General features: G+C 36.5%; 1 pseudogene; it reads left to right on the top strand.

Moving 5' to 3' along the window:
- LOC121818720 (arylacetamide deacetylase-like 2) overlaps positions 1-22,229 on the top strand; it is a 28,088-nt pseudogene extending 5,859 nt beyond the window's left edge.
- The last annotated feature ends 2,648 nt before the right edge of the window (positions 22,230-24,877 follow it).

The following is a 24,877-nucleotide window of genomic DNA, read 5'->3' as shown; positions in this document are numbered from 1 at the left end:
GTCATTCAGACCAGCAAAACATGAAAGTTTTAGTTGTTCTGTGTCCTTTCTACACTTAATATTTCCAATTTTTTAAGAGCAATTTTAATTATTGTTTCAAAATATTCGATTGTGGTACACATTTGCATTTCCTTTATGATTACAAGTATTGAGTATTGTTTCATATATTTATATCTTATCCCATGTTTTTGTGGTGACATGCATGTTTAATTTTTCCTCCACTTTGAAAGATTGGTTCTTTGTTTTGCTATTTTTACCTATAGAGAGTTCTTCCTATTGGGGATACAAGTCATTTGTTGTTGTTGTTCAGTGCTAAGTTGTGTCAGACTTTTTGCAAACCCATCGACTACAGCACACCAGGCTTTCTTCACTCTCTTCCAGAGTTTGCTCAGATTCTCACCCATTCAGTTAGTGGTGCTATCCCATGGGAGGACCCTGGTAGGCTACAGTCCATGGGGTTGCAAAGAGTTGGACACGACTGAGCAACTTCACTTCATTTCACTTCAACCATCTTATGCTCTGTGGCCCTCTTCTCTTTTGCTTTCAGTCTTTCCCAGAGCGATGGTCTTTTCCAATGAGTTGGTTCTTTGCATCAGGTAGCCAATGTATTAGAGCTTCAGCTTCAGCATCAGTCCTTCCAATGATTTTGATTTCCTTTAGGATTGACTGGTTTTATCTCCTTGCAGTCCATGGAACTCTAAAGAGTCTTCTCCAGCACCACAGTTTGAAGGCATCACTTCTTTGGTGCTCAGCCTTCTCTATGGTCCAAATCTTACATTTATACATTACAAATGGAGGAACCATAACTTTGACTATAGCTATGTCACTTTGTTTGCAAAGTGATATCTTTGTTTTTAATATGCTGTCTAGGTTTGTCATAGCTTTCCTTCCAAGAAGCAAGCAATTTTTATGGCTACAGTCACCTCTGCAATGATTTTGGAGGCCAAAAATATAAAATCTGTCACTGTTTCTACTTTTTCCCCATCCATTTGCCATGAAGTAATGGGACATGATGACATGATCTTAGTTTTTGAATGCTGAACTTTAAGTCAACTTTTCACTCTTCTTTTCACCCTTATCAAGAGGCTCTTTAGTTCCTCTTCACTTTCTGCCATTAGAGTGGTATCTGCATATCTGTGGTTGACATTTCTTGGCAATCTTGATACCAGATTGTAATTCATTCAGCCCAACATTTCACATGATATACTCTGCATATAACTTAAATATACAGGGTGACAACATGCAGCTTTATCATACACTTTTCTCAATTTTGAACCTGTCACTTGTTCAGTGTAAGTTTCTAACTGTTGTTTCTTGATTCAAATACCTATTTCTCAGGAGACAGGTAAGGTGGTCTGGTATTCCCTTCTCTTTAAAAATTTTCGAGTTTGTTGTGATCTACACAGTCAAAGGCTTTTGAGTAGTCAATGAAGTAGAAGCAGATATTTTTCTGGAATTCTCTTGCTTTCTCTATGGTCCAGTGAGTGTTGGCAGTTTGACCTCTGGTTCCTCTGCTTATCTAAATCAAACTTGTTCATCTAGACTTTCTAGATTCACATAATAGTGAAGCCTAGCTTGAAGGATTTTAAGCATTACTTTGCTAGCATGTGAAATGAGAGCAATTGTATGGTAATATGTACATTCTTTGGCACTGCCCTTTGGGATTGGAATGAAAACTGATATTTTTGAGTCCAGTGGCCACAGCTGAGTTTTCCAAATTTGCTGGCATATTGAGTTCAGCACTTTCACAGCATCATCTTTTAGGATTTTAAATAGCTCAGCTGGAATTCCATAACTCCACTAGCCTTGATTGTAGTAATGCTTCCTAAGACCCACTTGACTTCAGACTCCAGGATGTCAGGGTCTAGGTGAGTGACCATACTATCATGGTGATCTGGGTCATTAAGACCTTTTTTGTATAGTTTTCCTGTGTATTCTTTTAGCAGATACTTAGTTTGTAAATATTTTCTCCCAGTCTGGGGCTTTTCTTCTTGTTGTCTTAAGTTACACAGCAAAACTTTTACATGTCATTGAAGCCCAATTTAGCTTTACAAAAAAAAAAAAAAAAAGCTTTTCTTCTTTAACATTGTATCTAAGAACTTTTTACTTAATCTAAGATGACTGATTTTCTCTTATCATGTCTTCTGAGAGGTTTACAGTTTTTCATTTTACATTTAGGTACTGGATTCATTAGGCTTTCCAGATGGCTCAGTGGTAAAAAATCTGTCTGCCAATGCAGGAGATGCCAGAGACACAGATTCAGTCCCTGGGTCAGGAAGATCCCCTGAAGAAGGAAATGGCAACCCATTCTTGTCTGGAAAATTCCATGGATATCGGTGCCTGGCAGGCTACAGTCCATGGCGTTGTAAAGAGTTGGACACTGAGCACACACTGCATTGGATCCATTATGAGTTAATCTCCATATAATGTGTCAGGAATTGGTCAAAGTACATTCTTCTTGCATATGGATGTCCAGTTGTTCCATAATCATTTGTTGAAACACTTACTACCTTTCGTCATTGAGTTGCCTTGTATCCTTGTCAAAAGTAAATTGGACATAGTTATATTATTTCTTTCCATTTTATTAAAAATATTTATTTATTTTACCCTGTCAGTTGTGGCATGCATAATTTTCATCATGTCATACAGGATCTTTTCTTGTGGTGCACGGACTCTAGTTGTGGCACACAGGGTTAGTTGCTCCAAGGCGAGTGGGATCTTAGTTCCCAGACCAGGGATAGAACCTGTGTCCCCTGCACTGGAAGGCAGATTCTTAGCCACTGGACCACCAGGGAAGTCCCTGTGTTGGTTTAGTTCTGAACTGACTCCTTTCTCTTCCCTTGATCTGTGAGTCCTGCTTTTCACCAATACTACACTGTTTTGACTACATTAGCTTCTCAGTAGTCTTGGAACCAGGTTATAGGAGTCCACCAACCTTTCTTAATCACCAAAATTGCTTTGATCATTATAATTAATCACCATTAATCATAATTTTTAGTAGTGACTAAAAATTCTGATGAACTTTTTGTCTGAAATTGGTTGACTCTGTAAACCAATTCAGAAAGAGCTGTTCAGTTCAACAATATTGTCTCTGATCAGTTTATAAATATTTCTCAATTTAATTAGGTCTTTGATTTCCTCCATCAATGTTTTCCCATCAGTTTTCTTCCATCAATATTCAGAAGATAAAGACTCTATATGTATATTGTTATACAACTAAAAAATTTAATTTTGGTGCTGTTATAATTGATAATTTTTTAAAATTTTGATTTCCTTTTGTTTATTGCTACATTTGAAATGATGCTTTATGTATATATTCACTTGTATATTTTGTTCCAACTGAAGATGCTTATTTGCTTTCTAAGGTTTTTTTTTTTTTAATCCCGTAATATTTGCTTAGATAATTATGTTGACTGAAAACAGAGAGAAACTGTTATCCTTTTCTTTCCAGCTTTTTCTCTGCCTTAGTGCCCTGACTGTGACTTCCCAGAATTGTGTTGAGTAGAGAGCAGACATACTTGCCTTAGGAGGAAGCATTCAGTCTTTCACTATTAAATATGATTTTTTTGGTAGATACCCTTTATCAGATTAAAGAAGTTTCTTTTTATTATAAGTTTGCATAGATTTTTTTAAAAATCAAGAATAGGTGATGAGTTAAGCCAAATTGTTTTTCGGCATCTGTTATTATAATTATATATTAGGATGAGCATATATAAATTTTCTTTTTGTATTAGTATCATAAATTACATTGATTTACAAATAGTGTACTAATCTTGCATTTCTGGGGCAGAACTCAATTGATAATAATGGATTGTCATTTTTTATTGAAAAGGAATGTTATTTAATATTTTGTTAAGGATTTTTGCTTCTATGTGTGTGCATGCTCAACAGTTCAGTCTGACTCTTTGCAACCACAAGGACTGCAGCCTGCCAGGCTCTCCTGTTCATGGAATTTTCCAGACAAGATACTGGAGTGGGTTGACATTTCCTTCTCCAGGGAATCTTCTGACCCAGAAATCAAATCGGCCTCTTCTGTTTGTCAGGCGGATTCTAAACTGAGCCACCTGGGAAGTGTGCATGTGTGTTTTTATTTGAAATCAAAGTAGTATTTTAGAGCTATTTAGAAATGTTAGTATGCCAAAATTTCTGCTTCAAGGCTGTACTATGTGGACCAGCAGAGTATTTATCTTTCATTATTCCTTAAGTAAATATCGTTTTTTAAGTTTGGTCAACTTATTTCTATCAGAGAACCTTTTTCTTCTTTTTTCAATTTAATTTTGTTTTTTCAATTAATTTATTTTAATTGGAGGCTAATAATTTTAAAATATTGTGGTGGTTTTTGCCATACATTAACATGAATCAGCCACAGGCATACAAGCGTCTCCTCATCCTGAAACCCCATTCCACCTCCCTCTCCACCACAACCTTCTGGGTTGTCCCAGGGCACCAGCTTTGAGTGCCCTGCTTTATGCATTGAACTTGCATTGGTCATCTATTTTACATATGGTAATATACATATTTCAATGCTATTCTTTCAAATCATCTCACCATCTCCTTCCACATAGTCCAAAAGTCTGTTCTTTACATCTGTGTCTCTTCCGTTGTCTTGCATATAGGGTTGTCATTACCATCTTTCTAAATTCTATATGTGTGTGTTAATATACTGCATAGTGTTTTCCTTTCTGACTTACTTCACTCTGTATAATAGGCTCCAGTTCCATCCACCTCATTAGAACTGACTCAAATGTGTGTGTGTTCTTTTTTAAAATAGCTGAATAATATTCCATTGTGTATATGTACCAAAACTTCCTTATCCATTAGTCAATGGACATCTAGGTTGCTTCCATGTCCTAGCTATTGTGAACAGTGCTGCAATGAACATTGGGATACATGTGTCTCTTTCAATTCTGGTTTCCTTGTGTGTATGCCCAGCAGTGGGATTGCTGGATCGTTTGGCAGTTCTATATCCAGTTTTTAAAGGAATCTCCATTCTTCTCCACAGTGGCTATACTAGTTTGCATTCCCACCAACAGTGTAAGAGGGTTCCCTTTTCTCCACACCCTCTACAGCATTTGTTATTTGGAGACTTTTGATGGCAGTCTTTCTGACTGGCATGAGATAGTACCTCATTTTGGTTTTGATTTGCATTTATCTGATAATGAGTGATGTTGAACATCTTTCCATGTGTTTGTTAGCCATTTGTATATCTTCTCTGAAGACATGTCTGTTTAGTTCTTTAGCCCACTTTTTGATTGGGTTGTTTATTTTTCTGGTATTGAGCTGCATAAGCTGCTTGTATATTTTTGAAATTAATTCTTTGTCAGTTGCTTCATTTGCTATTATTTTCTCCCACTCTGAAGGCTGACTTTTCACCTTGTTTTCTTTAATGTGCAAAAGCCTTTAAGTTTAATTAGGTCCCATTTGTTTCTTTTTGCTTTTATTTCCATTACTTTGGGAGGTGGATCATAGAGGATCATGCTATGATTTATGTCAGAGTGTTCTACCTATGTTTTCCTGTAAGAGTTTTATAGTTTACAAATTGTGGAAATATTTTTTCTAGTTCTATGAAAAATACCATTGGTAGCTTGTTAAGGATTGCACTGAATCTTTAGATTGTTTTGGGCAGTATACTCATTTTCACGATATTGATTCTTACAATCCACAAAAATAGTGTATTTATCCATCTGCGTGTATCATCTTTGATTTCATTCATCAGTGTTTTATAGTTTTCTATATATAAATCTTTTGTTTCTTTAGGTAAATTTATTCCTAAGTATTTTATTCTTCTCATTGCAATGGTGAATGGGATTGCTCCCTTACTTTCTCTGTTTTCTCATTATTATATTATAGGAATGCAAAGGATTTCTGTGTTTTAATTTTATATCCTGTAACTTACTATATTCACTGATTAGCTCTAATAATTTTCTGGTGATATCTTCGGGTTTTCTATGTAGAGGATCATGTCATCTACAAACAGAGTTTTACTTCTTCTTTTCCAATCTGGGTTCCCTTTATTTCTTTTTCTTGTCTGATTGTTCAATCTTTTATTTTTTTCCCCTCCATTTCTTATAGGCTCTTTTGTAAAAACATAATTTAGCAATTAATTATATGTAAAGGAGTACAGTGGAAGTGAGAAATAGATTTAAGGGACTAGATCTGATAGAGTGCCTGATGAACTATGGATGGAGGTTCGTGACATTGTACAGGAGACAGGGATCAAGACCAGCCCATGGAAAAGAAATACAAAAAAGCAAAATGGCTGTCTGGGGAGGCCTTACAAATAGTGGTGAAAAGAAGAGAAGTGAAAAACAAAGGAGAAAAGGAAAGATATAAACATCTGAATGCAGAGTTCCAAAGAATAGCAAGAAGAGGTAAGAAAGCCTTCCTCATGATCAATGCAAAGAAATAGAGGAAAACAACAGATTGGGAAAGACTAGAGATCTCTTCAAGAAAATTAGAGATACCAAGGGAACATTTCATGCAAAGATGGGCACAATAAAGAAAAGAAATGATATGGACCTTACAGAAGCAGAAGATATTAAGAAGAGGTGGCAAGAATACACAGAAGAACTATACAAAAAAGATCTTTATGACCAAGATAATCATGATGATGTGATCACTCACCTAGAGCCAGACATCCTGGAATGTGAAGTCAAGTGGGCTTTAGGAAGCATCACTATGAGCAAAGCTAGTGGAAGTGATGGAATTCCAGTTGGGCTATTTCAAATCCTGAAAAATGATGCTGTGAAAGTGCTGCACTCAATATGCAAGCAAATTTGGAAAACTCAGCAGAGGCCACAAGACTGGAAAAGGTCAGTTTTCATTCCAATCCCAAAGAAAGGCAATGCCAAAGAATGCTCAAACTACTTCACAATTGCACTCATCTCACACACTAGTAAAATAATGCTCAAAATTCTCCAAGTCAGGTTTCAGCAATACGTGGACCAAGAACTTGCAGATGTTCAAGCTGGTTTTAGAAAAGGCAGAGGAACCAGAGATCAAATTGCCAACATCCACTGGATCATGGAAAAAGTAAGAGTTCCAGAAAAACATCTCTTTCAGCATTATTGACTATGCCAAAGCCTTTGACTATGTGGATCACAATAAACTGCAGAAAATTCTGAAAGAGATGGGAATACCAGACTACACGACCTGCCTCTTGAGAAACCTATATGCAGATCAGGAAGTAACAGTTAGAACTGGACATGGAACAACAGACTGGTTCCAAATAGGAAAAGGAGTATGTCAAGGCTGTATATTGTCCCCCTGCTTATTTAGCTTCTATGCAGAGTACATCATGAGAAACCCTGGGCTGGAGGAAGCACAAGCAGGAATCAAGGTTGCCAGGAGAAATATCAATAACCTCAGATATGCAAATGACACCACCCTTATGGCAGAAAGTGAAGAGGAACTAAAAAGCCTCTTGATGAAAGTGAAAGAGGAGAGTGAAAAAGTTGGCTTAAAGATCAACATTCAGAAAATGAATGTTGATGGCATCTGGTCCCATCACTTCATGGGAAATAGATGGGGAAACGGTGGAAACAGTGTCGGACTTTATTCTTTTGGGCTCCAAAATCACTGCAGATGGTGACTGCAGCCATGAAATTAAAAGATGCTTACTCCTTGGAAGGAAAGTTATGACCAACTTAGATAGCATATTGAAAAGCACAGACATTACTTTGCCAACAAAGGTCCAGCTAGTCAAGGCTATGGTTTTTCCAGTAGTTATGTATGGATGCGAGAGTTGGACTGTGAAGAAAGCTGAGCGCTAAACAATTGAGGCTTTTGAACTGTGGTGTTAGAGAAGACTCTTGAGAGTCCCTTGGACTGCAAAGAAATCCAACCAGTCCATTCTAAAGGAGATCAGTCCTGGGTGTTCTTTGAAAAGAATGATGCTAAAGCTGAAACTCCAGTGCTTTGGCCACCTCATGCGAAGAGTTGACTCATTGGAAAAGACTCTGATGCTGGGAGGGATTGGGGGCAGGAGGAGTAGGGGACAACAGAGGATGAGATGGCTGGATGGCATCACCGACTCGATGGACGTGAGTCTGAGTGAACTCTGGGAGTTGGTGATGGACAGGAAGGCCTGGCCTTCTGCAATTCATGGGGTCGCAAAGAGTCAGACATGACCGAGCAACTGAACTGATTGACTAAAAGGAGTACAATTGCTCTCATCTCACTCTAGTAAAGTAATGCTTAAAATTCTCCAAGCCAGGCTTCAGCAATACATGAAATGTGAACTTCCAGTTGTTCAAGCTGGTTTTAGAAAAGGCAGAAGAACCAGTGATCAAATTGCCAATATCCGATGGATCATTGAAAAAGCAAGAGGAGTTCCATAAAAACTTCTACTTTATTGACTATGCCTAAGCCTTTGACTGTGTGGATCACAATAAACTGTTGAAAATTCTGAAAGAGATGGGAATACTAGACCACCTGACCTGCCTCTTAAGAAGTCTGTATACAGGTCAGGAAGTAACAGTTAGAACTGGACATGTAACAACAGACTGGTCCCAAATAGGAAAAGGAGTATGTCAAGGCTGTATATTGTCACCTGCATATTTAACCTCTATGCAGAGTACATCATGAGAAATGCTGGGCTGGAGGAAGCAAACTGGAATCATGATTGCCTGAGAAATATCAGTAACTTCAGATATGCATATGACACCACCCTTATGGCAGAAAGTGAAGCAGAACTAAAAGCCTCTTGATGAAAGTGAAAGAGGAGAGTGAAATGTTGGCTTACAGCTCAACATTCAGAAAACTAAGATCATAGCATCTGCTTCCATCACTTCATGGCAAATAGATGGGAAACAGTGGGAAAACAATGTCAGATTTTATTTCTCTACGTATTCAAATCACTGCAGATGGTGATTGCAGCCATGAAATTAAAAGATGCTTACTCCTTGGAAGGAAAGTTATGACCAACCTAGATAGCATATTGAAAAGCAGAGACATTACTTTGTTAACAAAGGTCCATCTAGTCAAGGCTATTGTTTTTCCAGTGTTCAAGTATGGATGTGAGAGTTGGAAATAACGAAAGCAGAGCACAGAAGAATTGGTGCGTCTGAACTCTGGTTTGGAGAAGACTCTTGAGAGTTTCTTGGACTGCAAGGAGATCCAACCAGTCCATCCTAAATGAAATCAGTTCTGAATATACATTGGAAGGACTGATGCTGAAGGTGAAACTCCAGTACTTTGGCTACCTGATGCAAAGAACTGACTCATTTGAAAAGACCCTGATGCTGGGAAAGATTGAGGGCAGGAAGAGAAGGGGACAACAGAGTATGAGATGGTTGGATGGCATCTGCAACTCAATGGACATGGGTTTAGGTGAACTCTGGGTGTTGCTGATGGACAGAGAGGCCTGATGTTTTCCAGTTCATGTGGTTGCAAAGAGTCAGACACAACTGAGTGACTGAACTGAAGTGAAAGAGGAGTACCAGTAGCATATATCACAGTGGTCTAGAAAAATGTATTTACATCTTGTCAATTACTAGGCATCTAACTTGGGTCAGAAACTGGAACTTTCTAGGTCTCAGTACACTCATCAATAAAGCAGACAGCTTATATGATTTTTTTAATACCTCATAAAATTTTAGCAATCTCAGATAGCTATAATAATAAATGCCGTGTAATGTTCTTTCCCCCAACAGTTTTTTTTTGTGTGACTATTCAGTCACAACTCTTTTTTTGTGACTATTCAGTGGAAGATACTACAAAGATATTAGAAGGCTACCAAAAACAGTAAAGAGAGCTTTATTTCAATGGCATAGAATTTACAAATTATGTTGTTTTTTCCTCCAAGTCTTTCTTAAAAACAGGAATCTGTTTGCAGTTTAAAAAAAGGACATAGCTTTATTAATAAAGTGATAAGTATATACTTTCTGAAATTTTATATAAATTAAATTACAATGAGTTAAATGAAAGTATTTTGAATACCCATACAAAGAAGTTGAAAATCTTTTCTCAGATAATTTTTCAGATAAAATTTATAATTAAGAAATAAGTAGACCCTGTATGACAGGAAAAAAGACACAGATGTGTATAACGGACTTTTGGACTCAGAGGGAGAGGGAGAGGGTGGGATGATTTGGGAGAATGGGAATTCTAACATGTATACTATCATGTAAGAATTGAATCGCCAGTCCATGTCTGACGTAGGGTGCAGCATTTTTGGGGCTGGTGCATGGGGATGACCAGAGAGATGTTGTGGGGAGGGAGGTGGGGAGGGTCATGTTTGGGAACGCATGTAAGAATTAAAGATTTTAAAATTTAAAAAAAAAATAAAAAAAAAAGAAATAAGTAGACCAATATAAGATAAGCTGCAAGTAAATTGATCAGATTACTCATTAAAAAAACTCTATATATGTGGATTTATTTAGAAGCAACTATAGCATATGTGTTAGGATGTACATTGAGACCCCTACAGTGTTATATTTAATTTTTAATATTAAAATATTTTGTTTGGGATATAGCCAATTAACAATGCTGTGATAGTTCCAGGTGAACAATGAAGGGACTCAGTCATACATATACATCTATCCATTCTCCCCCGAACACCCCTCCCATCTAGCCTGGCACATAATATTGAGCAGAGTTTAATGTGCTATAAAAGAGGTTTTTGTTGGTTATCCATTTAAAATATAGCAGTATAGCATGACCTTCCCTAAATCCTTGACTTTTCCTTCCTTGGGCAGATATGAGTTTGTTTTTGTCTGTGAATCTCTTTCTGCTTTGTAAGTAAGTTCATGTGTATCATTTCTTTTTAGATTCCGCATATAAGGGATGTCATATAATATTTCTCTTTCTCTCTCTGACTTACTTTGCTCAGTATGACACTCTAGGTCCATTCATGTTGCTTCAGATGGCCTTATTTCATTCTTTTTAATGACCGAGTTATATTCTATTGTATATATGCACCACATCTTCTTTATCCATCTGTCAATGGACATGTAGGTTGTTTTCATGTCTTGGCTATTGTAAACAGTGCTGCAATCAATACTGAGGTGCATGGATCTTTTCAGGCCATATTCTTTCCTGGATATATGCCCAGGAGTGGGATTGTAGGGTCCTATGGTAGCTCTACTTTTAGTTTTTAAGGAACTTCATATTGTTCCAATAGTGGCTGTACATATTTACATTTCCACTGACAGTGCAGGAAGGTACCCTTCTCTTACATCCTCTCCAGCATTTGTTGTTTGTGGATTTTGATGAAAGTCATTTTGACTGATGTGAGGTGATATCTCATTGTAGTTTTGATTTGCATTCTCTAATAGCTAGTGATGTTGAATATCTTTTCATGTGCCTGTTGGCTATCTGTGTGTCCTCTTTAGAGGAATGTCTATTCAAGTCTTCTGTCCATGTTTTGAGTGGGTTGTTTTGGTGCTATTAATTGTCATAAGCTGTTTGTAAATCTGGAGACTAACCCTTATCAGTTACATCATTTGCAAATGTTTTCTCCCAATCTGTGGGTCGTCTTTTTGTTTATTTTTTTGCTGTGTAAAAGCTTTTGAGCAGGTACCATTTGTTTATTTTGCTTTTATTTTTATTATTCTGGGAGATGGATTGAAAAGATGTTGCTGTGATTTATGTCAGATAATGTTGTGCCTATGTTTTCCTCTAAGAGTTTTATAGTGTCTGGTCTAATATTTAGGTCTTTAATCCACTTTGAGCTTATTTTTTTGTATGAAGTTAGTGTGTTGTCGCTCAGTCATGTCCGACTCTTTGCGACCCGTGGACTGTGGCCCACCAGGCTCCACCTCTGTCCATGGATTTTTCCAGGCAAGAATACTGGAGTAGATTGCCATTCTTCTCCAGTTTGAAGTTAAAGAATGATCTAATTTCATTTCTTTACATGTGGCTGTCCAGTTTTCCCAGCACCATTTGTTGAGACTGTCTTTCCTACATTGTGTAGTCTTGCCTCCTTTGTCAGATTAATTGACTATAGGTTCATGAGTTTATTTCTGGGGTTTTTATCCTGTTCCATTGATCTATATTTCTATTTTTGTGTCAATACCATACTATTTGATGACTGTTGCTCGTATTAGTTAGGAGCCTGATTCCTCCAGCTCTGTTTTTCTTTCATGATTGCTTTGGCTATTCAGGGTCTTTTGTGTCTCCTTACAAATTCTGAGATTTTTTTTGTTGTTGTTCTAGTTCTCTGCAAAATGTCAATGTTAATTTGATAGGGATTGCATTGAATCCGTAGTTTGTCTTTAGTAGTATAGTCATTTTGACAATATTGATTTTTTCAATCCATAAACATGGTATATCTTTCCATCTGTTTGTGTCTTCTTTGATTTCTTTCATCAGCATCTTATACCTTTCAGCGTACAGGTCCTTCGTCTCTTAAGTAGGCTTATACTTAGGTATTTTATTCTTTTGATGCAACAGTATATGGAATTGCTTCTTAAATTTCTCTTTCTGATCTTTTGTTGTTAGTGTATTGAAATGAAATTTCTGTGTATTAATTTTGCAACCTGCAACTTTACCAAATTCATTGATGAATTCTAGTTTTACAGTATTATTCATTTTAATCTTCCTCTTTGATTACATATTACTAAAAACTGAAATATTTAAAGTTCTAATTTTGTTTGTTTATTTTGACAGGCTATGATATTGGAAAAATAGGCCTTAAAAGCTTTGAAACATTGTATGCCACATTAATAAAAATGGACTATACACAACCAGTTTCAGATGAAAACGTTACAGTGATGGATACAACATTTAGTGATATTCCAGTACGTTTGTACTTGCCAAAGAGGAGAGAGAAAGCCAGAGACCAGCTGTAATTTATATTCATGGTGGTGCCTTTGTCTTAGGGTTACAGTAAGTACTTTTATATAAGCAAATGTGTGTGAGTATATGTGTTTGTATGTGTTGCACATTATAAGTATTTATATTAAAATAATTTTTATATATTATATTTGGCAGAACTTTTGCTGATATAATTTATGTTTGTAAGTAAGTGTACTTAGCAGAGAGATAAACTGTATCAGTCAAGGTTCATATATATATCTTCACATACTTTTTGTAAATAAATCATAAAAATATCAGGTGAGATTTTTGCTTTAAAAGTTATTATCAAATAAAGTTACACTGACAATATATAATGGGAGATTCAAGTAGTAAATTTAAAGCTTAGGTTTGAAATTACCTAATGACCTGATTTTAGGTTCAGAAAACAGAAGTGAATAAGATGATTTAAATGTTGGTTCAGAAGTGATAATATCTGCAACTTGCAAGTAGCAAATACATATTCATATTGTAGACAGTGATGCATCAATACTTATCACGTTGAAGCTTAGACTCCAATGCATATTTTGAACTTGAAAAATAAAATACACGTGAGTAATCAAGCTCCTCTCCTCAAGTATATTTCTGTCTAATGTTTGAAGATGATTCCAAGAGGTATGATGGAATTGCTAGGACAGTCACAGACTCATACACATTCCCAAACAGACACAAACTCAAACATGCTCAAACACACACACACACACACACACATTCACACACACATATACACAGTTGCTTTTAGACTATTGATATTATTGATTCACCATACAGCACAGAATATGATTGATATTGTATTGAAGGAACTCCAAAATATAAGAAACAAATGAAAAGACTCTTTTCACCAAAGAGACACAGCCTGAGTGATTATACCCAGAATTTTGACTTTGTGATCTGTTAACATTTCAAAATAATCACAAATGCTACAGTAGTTTGGTGAGTGGTCCCTCTTATTTGATAGATACTCACAATAGGATGGAGAAGGCGATGGCACCCCACTCCAGTACTCTTGCCTGGAAAATCCCATGGACAGAGGAGACTAGTAGGCTGCAGTTCATGGGGTTGTGAAGAGTTGGACACGACTGAGCGACTTCAATTTCACTTTTCACTTTCCTGCATTGGAGAAGGAAATGGCATCCCACTCCAGTGTTCTTGCCTGGAAAATCCCAGGGACGGGGAGCCTGGTGGGCTGCCATCTATAGGGTCGCACAGAGTCGGACACGACTGAAGCGACATAGCAGCAAACAGCAGCACAATATTAGGATAGGTATTATTATCATGCTTTTAGAGGTAAGGTAGCTACAGAATGGTTCAGTAATTTGTTCCAAGTCTTATTAGCAAGTGGAGGAAAAAACCCAAACCAAGGCCTGTTAGAAGGATCAACAGGCTTAACCTTCACACCACTGGTGAGCAGTCTCATCCTACAAACCTTCAAGGTGATTTCAAGATGTTGTCTCTTGTGTGTATTTAGTTACTATCCTTCATATCAATGCCACTTTCAAACACTCAAGCTCTTTCAAGTATCTCAGCTTATCCTCCCTCATCTATCAAGGATGTCTGTGCAAATTCAGCACCCATCTACTCTTTAGTTCAGTTCAGTTCAGTAGCTCAGTCGTGTCCGACTCTTTGCGACCCCATGAATCACAGCACACCAGGCTGCCCTGTCTGTCACCAACTCCTGGAGTTCACTCAGACTCGTGTCCATCGAGTCAGTGATGCCATCCAGCCATCTCATCCTCTGTCGTCCCCTCTCCTCCTGCCCCCAATCCCTCCCAGCATCAGAGTCTTTTCAAATGAGTCAACTCTTCGCATGAGGTGGCCAGAGTACTGGAGATTCAGCTTTAGCATCATTCCTTCCAAAGAAATCCCAGGGTTGATCTCCTTCAGAATGGACTGTTTGGATCTCCTTGCAGTCCAGGGACTCTCAAGAGTTCTCCAACACCACAGTTCAAAAGCATCAATTCTTCAACGCCCAGCCTTCTTCACAGTCCAACTCTCACATCCATACATGACTACTGGAAAAACCATAGCCTTGACTAGACGGACCTTAGTCAGCAAAGTAATGTCTCTGCTTTGAATATACTATCTAGGTTGGTCATAACTTTTCTTCCAAGGAGTAAGCATCTTTTAATTTCATGGCTGCAGTCACCATCTGCAGTGATACTGGAGCCCCCAAAATAAAGTCGGACACTGTTTCTGTTTCCCCATCTATTTCTCATGAAGCGATGGGACCAGATGCCATGATCTTCATTTTCTGAATGTTGAGCTTTAAGCCGACTTTTCACTCTCCTCTTTCACTTTCATCAAGAGGCTTTTTAATTCCTCTTCACTTTCTGCCATAAGGGTGGTGTCATCTGCATATCTGAGGTTATTGATATTTCTCCCGCAATCTTGATTCCAGCTTGTGTTTCTTCCAGTCCAGCTTCTCATGATGTACTCTGCATTGAAGTTAAAAGAGCAGGGTGACAATATACAGCCTTGATGTACTCCTTTTCCTATTCGGAACCAGTCTGTTCCATGTCCAGTTCTAACTGTTGCTTCCTGACCTGCATACAGGTTTCTCAAGAGTTAGGTCAGGTGGTCTGGTATTCCCATCTCTTTCAGAATTTTCCACAGTTTCTTGGGATCCACACAGTCAAAGGCTTTGGCATAGTCAATAAAACAGAAATAGATTTTTCTGGAACTCTCTTGCTTTTTCCATGATCAGCAGATCTTGGCAAATTGATCTCTGGTTCCTCTGCCTTTTCTAAAACCAGCTTGAACATCAGGAGTTCTCGGTTCACGTATTGCTGAAGCCTGGCTTGGAGAATTTTGACTATTACTTTACTAGCATGTGAGATGAGTGCAATTGTGCAGTAGTTTGAGCATTCTTTGGCATTGCTTTTCTTTGGAATTGGAATGAAACTGACCTTTTCCAGTCCTGTGGCCACTGCTGAGTTTTCCAAATGTGCTGGCATATTGAGTGCAGCACTTTCACAGCATCATCTTTCAGGATTTGAAATAGCTCAACTGGAATTCCATCACCTCCACTAGCTTTGTTCGTGGTGATCCTTTCTAAGGCCCACTTGACTTTACATTCCAAGATGTCTGGCTCTAGATTAGTGATCACATCATCTACTCTTTACTCCTTGCCAACCATATGTGTCCTCAGAAATTACAGATTGTATTAATTCTTAACTTTACTTTCTACTTACATTGCAGAAAAATGCATTTTTATCTTTTCTAAGATTTAATCTCTTTTTGTCTGTGGTTATATTTCCTACTATTGTTAAGATTTTAATCAGTATTTTTTCTGTCTATAAATGTGTCCTCTCTATTGGCACTTAAACATGTTACAACATCTTCTACCTTGATCTTCCTTGTTTCCAAATATCTCTAAGTAGTCACTTATCACTCTGTTATTTTCTCAGGCTCAGTTTTATACACTGTGAATCCAATTCTCCTTTAAGAATTCTTAAATTGTGTAATTTGACAATGATCCCTCCTCTTTGCTTCACTGAAATTTCTGCTCCTTTGGTTTCTATGAAACCAATTTCTTTTGACTTTGCCTCTCCCCCTAACTTCACATGCTTCTCCTTCTTTAAAATAAAGCAAACATAAACAAAGGCACAAAATAGGCCTGTTTTTACATTTTACAAGTGTTTGTGTTCTCCAGTAGTCCTTTCATTAGTTTTGACTCTTCATGCTCTTTTATTTAGACCTTTCCACTTTTCAGCACTACCCTCACACCTATGCTGATTTCCAAAGCTGTACTTCCAGCTGTAATCACGGTCCTAAGTTTAAGATGAATATATAGAACTTCAGAGCTTGCCAGTATATGTGGATGAACCACAGATAATTTAAGGTTAGCATGATTAAACAACCTGAATCATATCTACCCCCATCCCAATAGTCTAGGAAAAAAATTAACCCAAATAAACAACAAAAGTAAAACAACTTCAAGAAAACAAGCAGAGGAACTGCTCTCAGCTGTTGTTTTATCAGTGAGAATTACAATCAATTACTTGTTTTCCTAGGCATCCACATTTAATAACCAATTCTATCCACCCGTCTTCCTAAATAGCTTTCTCTCCACGCTTTAAAAAAATTATCATTTTATTTCCTTCTGTTCTTTTTCTTTTTTACTAACCACCATTTCCTTGTTTATGTCACCCTTTTCTAATTTGCTTCTGTTATATGCAAATCTGGTAATACATTTTATAACTAAACTTTGGTAAAATCTATCACCTTGTTGACAAAGAAATCTTTAATGTAGCATCCAAGTACTGGTACCAGTATTCCTATTTTCCAATGTGGTTTCACTATAGCCTACTTCTCTCTCAATACTTGTTTCAGTTGTACTTACAGTTAATTCCCTGAGCTCTGTATGTATTCTCATGATTCTTTGAATGTATTTTCTTCTGCAATGACCTTCCCCATTTGATAGCAGCCATCAAATCTTTCATCTCTGGATCCTAACGCAGCAGGAAAAGTGGAAATGTGAGGATTCCACCAATTAATCATATTTCTGTCATGTTTCACAGTGTTGTTGGTTTTCCATTGCCATTTGTTTACAGGGTAGACTTTCATATTGATTTCTTCATTTCAGAGCATACACCTATGGACCTCCTGAATAGATGGACGGCAAACAAAGTTGATGCTGTTGTTGTTGGAGTGGAGTAAGACAGTGATTTTTTTTTAGTATTATAATTTTTGCCCTTGTGACATAGTTTTGATTTCAAAGAAGGCACCCAAGACTCCCAAAGGACTTGGAACCTAGGGATCTTATATTTATGTTAGTAACTTTTACTAATGTTACATTATCTTATCTTCCTCAAAGGTACCTAGTTTCCCTTCACCCTGTCATTGGACAGACTTCTGAGAGGCACACAGGCTGAACATCTTTGGCAACCCCACTGTGGTACTTCTAGAAATGTCTAGGTGCTTAGCTACCCATTATACATTTGGGATGTTGAGTTTGTGGAGGTTTTTTTTTTTTTGAATTGTGATAAAAGATTAATTTTATAGACATTTTTTCACTGAAGTGCCATTGATTTACCATATTGTGTTAGTTTCAAGTATACAGCAAAGTGATATAGTTACACTCATATATATTCTTTTAGATTTATTTTCATTATAATTTATTAGAAGATATTGGGTACATAGATACTGTTAATTGGACAAACATCAGATGAAAATGTTGGGGCCATCTGAAAATTTAAAATCATTCTCAAAATGAGAGAACTTAAGTGCTAATGATTTTTGCCCAAATTTCCAACAATATATAAGAAAGACTAGCAAATGTCCAGTACTATATGATCTATCTGTACTTCATCTTCATAATTTTTCCCCTCATTTTCCAATCAGTTAAGTAGTACAGAAACATACTTAGAGACTCCTAGCCCAATGGCGAACAGAGAACATAGTAGCATAATACAAGTGGAACCACTGTTGTTCTACTCACTAATGCTGCTGTAGGGCCACCAGAAGAATTGGTTGTTTTCAGAAATACTTCTAATTTATAATAATTAGGATGCTCTCCCTTTCTCTCTATGATTGAACCTAATATACCACTTTATTATTTTAAGATACTTTTAAAATCGTGATGTGTATTGTACTGAGTTTAAGAATTCAGTCAGTTACTTCTGATATTTGTTCTTTTTTTTGTACCCTGAAGAACATTTAAAGTAACAATACATTTGTGATACGTTATTTTCCTTAATTTATACTACATTTCAGATATTTTAGATATTGTTACAATATGACAAGATTGCAAGGGTCATCAGGTCAGCATTTAAGGGTTGATATTGACATTATTAATTCACCAATTCTTTTGCAAAGTAAAAGTATAGAGTAAGATTACCCAATCTTAGTAAGTAGGTAAGATTAACGAATAGAGTTTACCTCACTATTAGAAGAAAAAATTAAGTATATATATATATATACAGTTGGATACATTAACAGATGCTCTAATAATTTGCCTTAGAATGATATTTACAGCTGTCATGCAAGATCACTTACTATACTTAAAATTTTATTTTGAATTGTGTTTTCAGGTCATATAAGCTCATACTCATGTACTCAGCTTATGATACAAATTCTGATAACAGAACACGCTATTCTAGAATTTTACCTAGATAAATTTCTAATATGATACCTACAAACTTTTGCCCTCAGATTTGCTCTTTTAAAATCTAGTGCACTCCCAGGAATGGTTGTAAAATGTTAGTCACCAGCTCCATAGAGAATCTGATAAGTGTTGCAGAGCATCTCTTTGATTGCACTTTTGCTGAAAATGTACATACAGTTTTATGAGTTGATCCTGATCTCTTTCATCTCCCATGGAACCCAATATTTTATTTGTTTATTTATTTTTTCTTTTGATTTTTATTTTTATTAAGGTATAGTTGATGTACTATATTATATAAATTATAAGTACAGTGATTCACAATTTTTGTTTATATTTAAAATGTAATTTTATTATTATTTTATTTAAATTTTATTTTTACTTTATTTTGCTACAATACTGTATTGGTTTTGGCATACATTGACATGAATCCGCCACGGGTGTACATGAGCCCCAAACATGAACCCTCCCACCTCCCACCCCACATCATCTCTCCCAATATTTTAAAAACATTATATAAGAATCTACATTTTAATTAAAAACAGAAGTTAGTAGTCCAGGTATGACTGGTGAAACTAAAGATTCAAAGTAGGGCCAATTTTGTTCTCTGGACCTGCTGATTAAATTGAGAGATACGTGGATATATGCAACTGAAGTTTAATCCTATATGCTTTGTTTCTTTTCTTTTCTGTGCCCCTAGACTAGCTCCTCAATATCCATTTCCAGCTCCCTATGAGGATGTTGTTTCTGTGGTCAAATTTTCTACAGGATAAAATCCTTGCAAAATATGGAGTGGACCCCAATCGAGTTTGTATTTCAGGTGATAGTTCTGGGGTACACTTGCAGCAGGAGTGACTCAACTGGTAAGCTGTATGTTATATGTAATATATATTTATAACACATATACACATGCTATAACTCTAACACAAAATCACTTTCTTTGTCAGGATATTTTTAATGGTTTTATATTTTAAGCTGTTGAGTGGAAAAAAACAGAAAAACCTTTCTGTCCTTTACACAATTTTACCATTAGACAATGTGGCTTTAGCAGCATTGAGGAAAAGTGACATATAATACTAAATAAGGCTATTAATTAGTAAACAATTTTAGGAAACAGAACAATGTCTGGGAACCACTGTTTAATATGACAAGGGATTTTTTGTTCTCCTTAGGTATTGTAGTTCATGTATTTCAGTGGAATGCTAGCAGACATTTGGGCCACAAGGCATGCTTGCATGGAAGAATCACTACTGTAATAATGAAAATGGTCTATGTTAAAATCATTGCTGTGTGCAGTTAAATAATAGTTGTCCCCAATAACTATTATAGTTGAAAATGAATTCAGTACAATAGATATTTTTACCCCAAAACTAAATTTTATGGAGCAAAACTAACATAAGAAGAAGGATACCTACCAGTAAAACCAGCAGACTCTTCTAACTGCTCTTGTGTGACTTTGCTACTAGCCTGAGAATGTATTGGTTGAGTTTCTCTGTCTCATTTTGTTTTTGGGGTTGCTGTTGTTTCTTCCACTCTACTTATGACATGAGCCAGTTGATTTAGAAAATAATTTGTATGGAGGACACTGGGAAGGGATCAAGGGCATAAGAGAGATTGTTAGACAAATTTGTTTTCTTCATTGTCTTTTGAAACCATTCCCACTATACTTGAGTGTGTAATTTGCAGTTGGTTGGATATCACATCCCCTTGTGAGGTTCTACTGGGGTTAATTTCAATTAATTCTCATTTTGTATGTCAGTTACTTCTGGGAGGGGTTAACATTAAGAAACACCCTCCAGACACTGAGTCTTTCATGTGGAGTGGCAACTGGTATATTCATTTCTACAGATGTCACTATTGAGGCTGTTGGTCTGGGGTTAGTATCCTCACATTACTTGTAAATTTTCTTCTTCAGAGTGTAGGAGTAAAATCAAAGAAAGGAAAATATATGGTGGCTCATCTCACCCCATAGTTGAGATATTAGGATGCTCTTATTTCTGTAAGAAAGAAAACTTCAAATACAATGCTCCATGTCTTTTATTGCCCTTCAAATTTTCATTAATTACTATGCTTATTTCCCACCACACTACACTGTTTTTTCCAAAGACAAGCTTTATTGTGCATGTGTGCATTCAGTCACTTCAGTCATATCTGATTCTTTGTGGCCCCATGGGCTCTAACATACTAGGTACCACTGTCCATGGAAGTTTCTGGCAAGAATACTGGGGTGGGCATTTCCTTCTCCAGGGCATCTTCCTGACCCAGAGATCAAAACCATGTCTCTTGTGTCTCCTGGATTCAAGGCAAGTTCTTTACCATAGTGCCACTATACTGTTTTTTCCAAAAGACAAGTTGTATGTTAGGAATTTTTTTTAACTTGATTGAACTCCATTTGAATTTAGTTAATATGTGAGTTTGAGCAATGATATTCTATTATTACATTCATTATTTTTTCTCTACTGTAGGTCAGATTTTTCAGTATAGACTACTTGTCCATAGGAATTACATAATTATTTTTGTTATTTGGTTGTCATATGTGAGTAAACCTGTGTGTGAATCATTATTGATGAAAGTGGGATGACACTTTTTAAAGCACTCAAAGTATAACTATGAGGTACTATATTATTCTTATAATTATTTACATAAGAGCTGATGTGATTGGAGGAAAGCCTCCTACTCCTATAGTTTGGAAGGCTTGGACTCATTCACATTTTACTGTGTCTTTTTTCAGATACAGAATGATCCAGAATTAAAAAATAAACTGAAAGCACAAGCTTTAATTTACCCTGGCTTACAGCTAGTTGATGTCTCTGTGCCATCTCACCGAGAATATGAGCATGGTCCACTTCTGCCATGGAAAGTGGCAATCAAACTTGGATGCCTATATTTCACCCAGGATAGAGCAATCCCCCAGGCAATGATGAAAAATCAACACATGCCTCATGGATCAATGCATCTGTTCAAGTTGGTAAACTGGAGCACCTTCCTTCCTGAAGAGTACAAGAAAAACCATGTATATACTGAACCAATTCTTGGAAGACTTAATCCTTCATATTCAATACTTTTGGATACTAGGTTATCACCCTTGGCAGTCAATGATTCCCAGTTGCAAAATCTGCCCTTAACTTACATCCTTACCTGTCAACATGATATTCTAAGAGATGATGGACTTATGTATGTCTCACGACTTCGAAATGTTGGAGTTAAAGTTTTTCATGACCATATGGAGGATGGAATCCATGGAGCTTTATCATTCATGGCCTCACCAATTTACTTAAAACTAGGCATTAATAAAAGATAAGTATATAATTGGCTAGAAGAAAATCTGTAAGTAGTGCATATAACTAACTAGCTAATCAGTTATAGTGCAAAGGCTATGTTTTGAGATTTGTCAATTTAAGTGACAATGTGATGTTAGTTTTGATCAATCAAGGTTTAAATCAAAGCAAAACTATTGTGTATCTTTGAAAAAATTAATTTCCTAATCTTAGATCTTGCTAAAAGGAACATATTTATCCTAATAAATGTCATTTATTCAGTGTGATGTATGTTAAATATTCACCAATTTCATAGTAAAGTATAAAAATAGTATGATTATAGGCAACACACAAATGATAGTTTCCTGGTAGTGACAGGAATGGTAATGGTGAGTGAGAAGTAATTTTAAGAAAGGAAAATTGCAGTGGATTTTAGATGGGGTTGGAAGTAATACCTTTCAAGCTTTTTTATCATTTAATGGTCCATACATAAATTTTATCCTCTTTGTGTAAGTCATTAGTTTTCTTTTACTCACAAAAAATCTGCTTTCAGACATATTGCTAGCATTCTTTGCTGATAGAGGGAAAGGGCAACATCTGAACTGTAAATCCTTTCAAAGCCTAAAATTTTAGCCCCTACTCAAATGTTTAGAAACATCAACCCAGAAGATAGAGGAATTGCTCCACTGATTTCTATGTACTGATTATCCAAGATGTTCCTCACAGTTGTACATTGCAGTAAGTATTGAGTATTCTATTATTTTGAACTTCTGGAGGATACATTTATCTTCACAGAAAGCTATATAACTACAAAAATATTTAACTGATGATATCTGGACCTATGGGCTCTCCTGTGATGATAAGTTCCACACTCATGTTAGTCTAGATGAACCTCATGACTAAACTTCATTCCCATTAGGACACTTCATAAACAGTGTCTCTTTTTCTGAAGTCCCTGTGATGCTACTCTTTGCATGCTATTGTTAGTTCTGTGTCTTATTAAACTGAGTAAATTTTATGCTGTATAAGTGTAATTGTATTTGTTCATTTGTTTGATAATCTAATCCCCAAACACACTGCTTGAGTCTACAGCTTCATTATTTGCTTTTGGTCACCTCAGCACCTAATCTGTTCTCCAATCTCTTAACATATTCTACCATATTAAGCTCTTCCTGAAATCCAAACACTGAACTGCATCAGGACCCACGAGTATAGACTATTATGTTTTCATTGGTATTTGTTGTCTCATCACATGTATGAAATAACATCTTACTCAACAATCATCTAGTTGTGTTTTTATAAAGAGAGACACAGTTCAAAGATACTGTCTTAAGTCAGATGAAAAAATGCTTGCCTGAATTAATCATTGGAATCTTGTGAATCTTTGTGGTTCAATATTTATTTTGTAAACATCATTAATTACATTAATTATAAAACTTAACATAAAGCTTATAGCTGTCAGTATTACAAACCAGAGTTGACATATAAATACTACAGTGACACACGATTATTGAGGAAAGGAAGCTCTGTGGCATTGAAGACAATTTTAGACTATGAAAAATTTATGACTCATGCAGATATAAAAATCCAGATATGTTAAAGACTGTATTTTAATTCAACTCATTCAGTAAGCAAACCAAGCCACTGTTATAACTCATACAAAAGATAATTCAGAGGACCAATATAATAAAAGAGGTCAAAGACAATGAGCAATAGAGGATGTGCTTAATGTAGACAATGCATAGTTGTAAAATATTTCAAAGACCATAATATACTAGACCCAGATAACCTAGAGAAACACAAAGATGACACAGAAGAAAGAAGATCTTTCTTCTAGGCAACACAGAAGATCGGTTTTTTATTGAAGTATATATTTTTTCTTTAGTGGAAAGGACAAGGTGAGAGTAAATTTTCAACTCTTTAAAGCATCAGAACAATCTTCTAGGTGAATTATATCTGTACTTATAGAGCTGTATCAATGAACCAATTAAAGAGCTTTAGGAGAGGGGTTAAGGTTTTGGGGCTCCAAATCACTGTAGGTGGTGGTTGCAGCCATGAAATTAAGAGACGCTTACTCCTTGAAAGGAAAGTTATGACCAACCTAGACAGCATATTCAAAAGCAGAGACATTACTTTGCCAACAAAGGTCCGTCTAGTCAAAGCTGTAGTTCTCCAGTAGTCATGTATGGATGTGAGAGTTGACTATGAAGAAAGCTGAATTGATGCTTTTCAACTGTGGTGTTAGAGAAGACTCTGAGTGTCCCTTGACTGCAAGGAGATCCAACCAGTCCATTCTAAAGGAGATCAGTCCTGGGTGTCTTTGGAAGGATTGACACTAAAGCTGAAACTCCAATACTTTGGCCTCTTCCTGTGAAGAGTTGACTCATTGGAAAGGACTCTGATGCTGGGAGGGATTGGGGACAGGAGGAGAAGGGGACGCACAGAGGATGAGATGGCTGGATGGCATCACTGACTCAATGGACGTGAGTTTGAGTGAACTTCGAAGTTGGTGATGGACAGGGAGGCCTGGCGTGCTGCAATTCATGGGGTCGCAAAGAGTCGGACACAACTGAGTGACTGAACTGAACTGAGGAGAGGGGAAAATCAAGATAGGAGAGGAGTATGAAGTAAAATCACCTCCTTCCACAGAAACGTTGAAAATACAAGTGGAAAGATTCACACAGAACAGCTACTGAGCATTGACAGAAGACCTCAGATCTCT

This window comes from Ovis aries, chromosome 1, assembly GCF_016772045.2.
Source record: "Ovis aries strain OAR_USU_Benz2616 breed Rambouillet chromosome 1, ARS-UI_Ramb_v3.0, whole genome shotgun sequence".
In the NCBI taxonomy this organism is placed as follows: Eukaryota; Metazoa; Chordata; class Mammalia; order Artiodactyla; family Bovidae; genus Ovis; species Ovis aries.
This window is presented reverse-complemented; position numbering and strand designations above follow the sequence as displayed.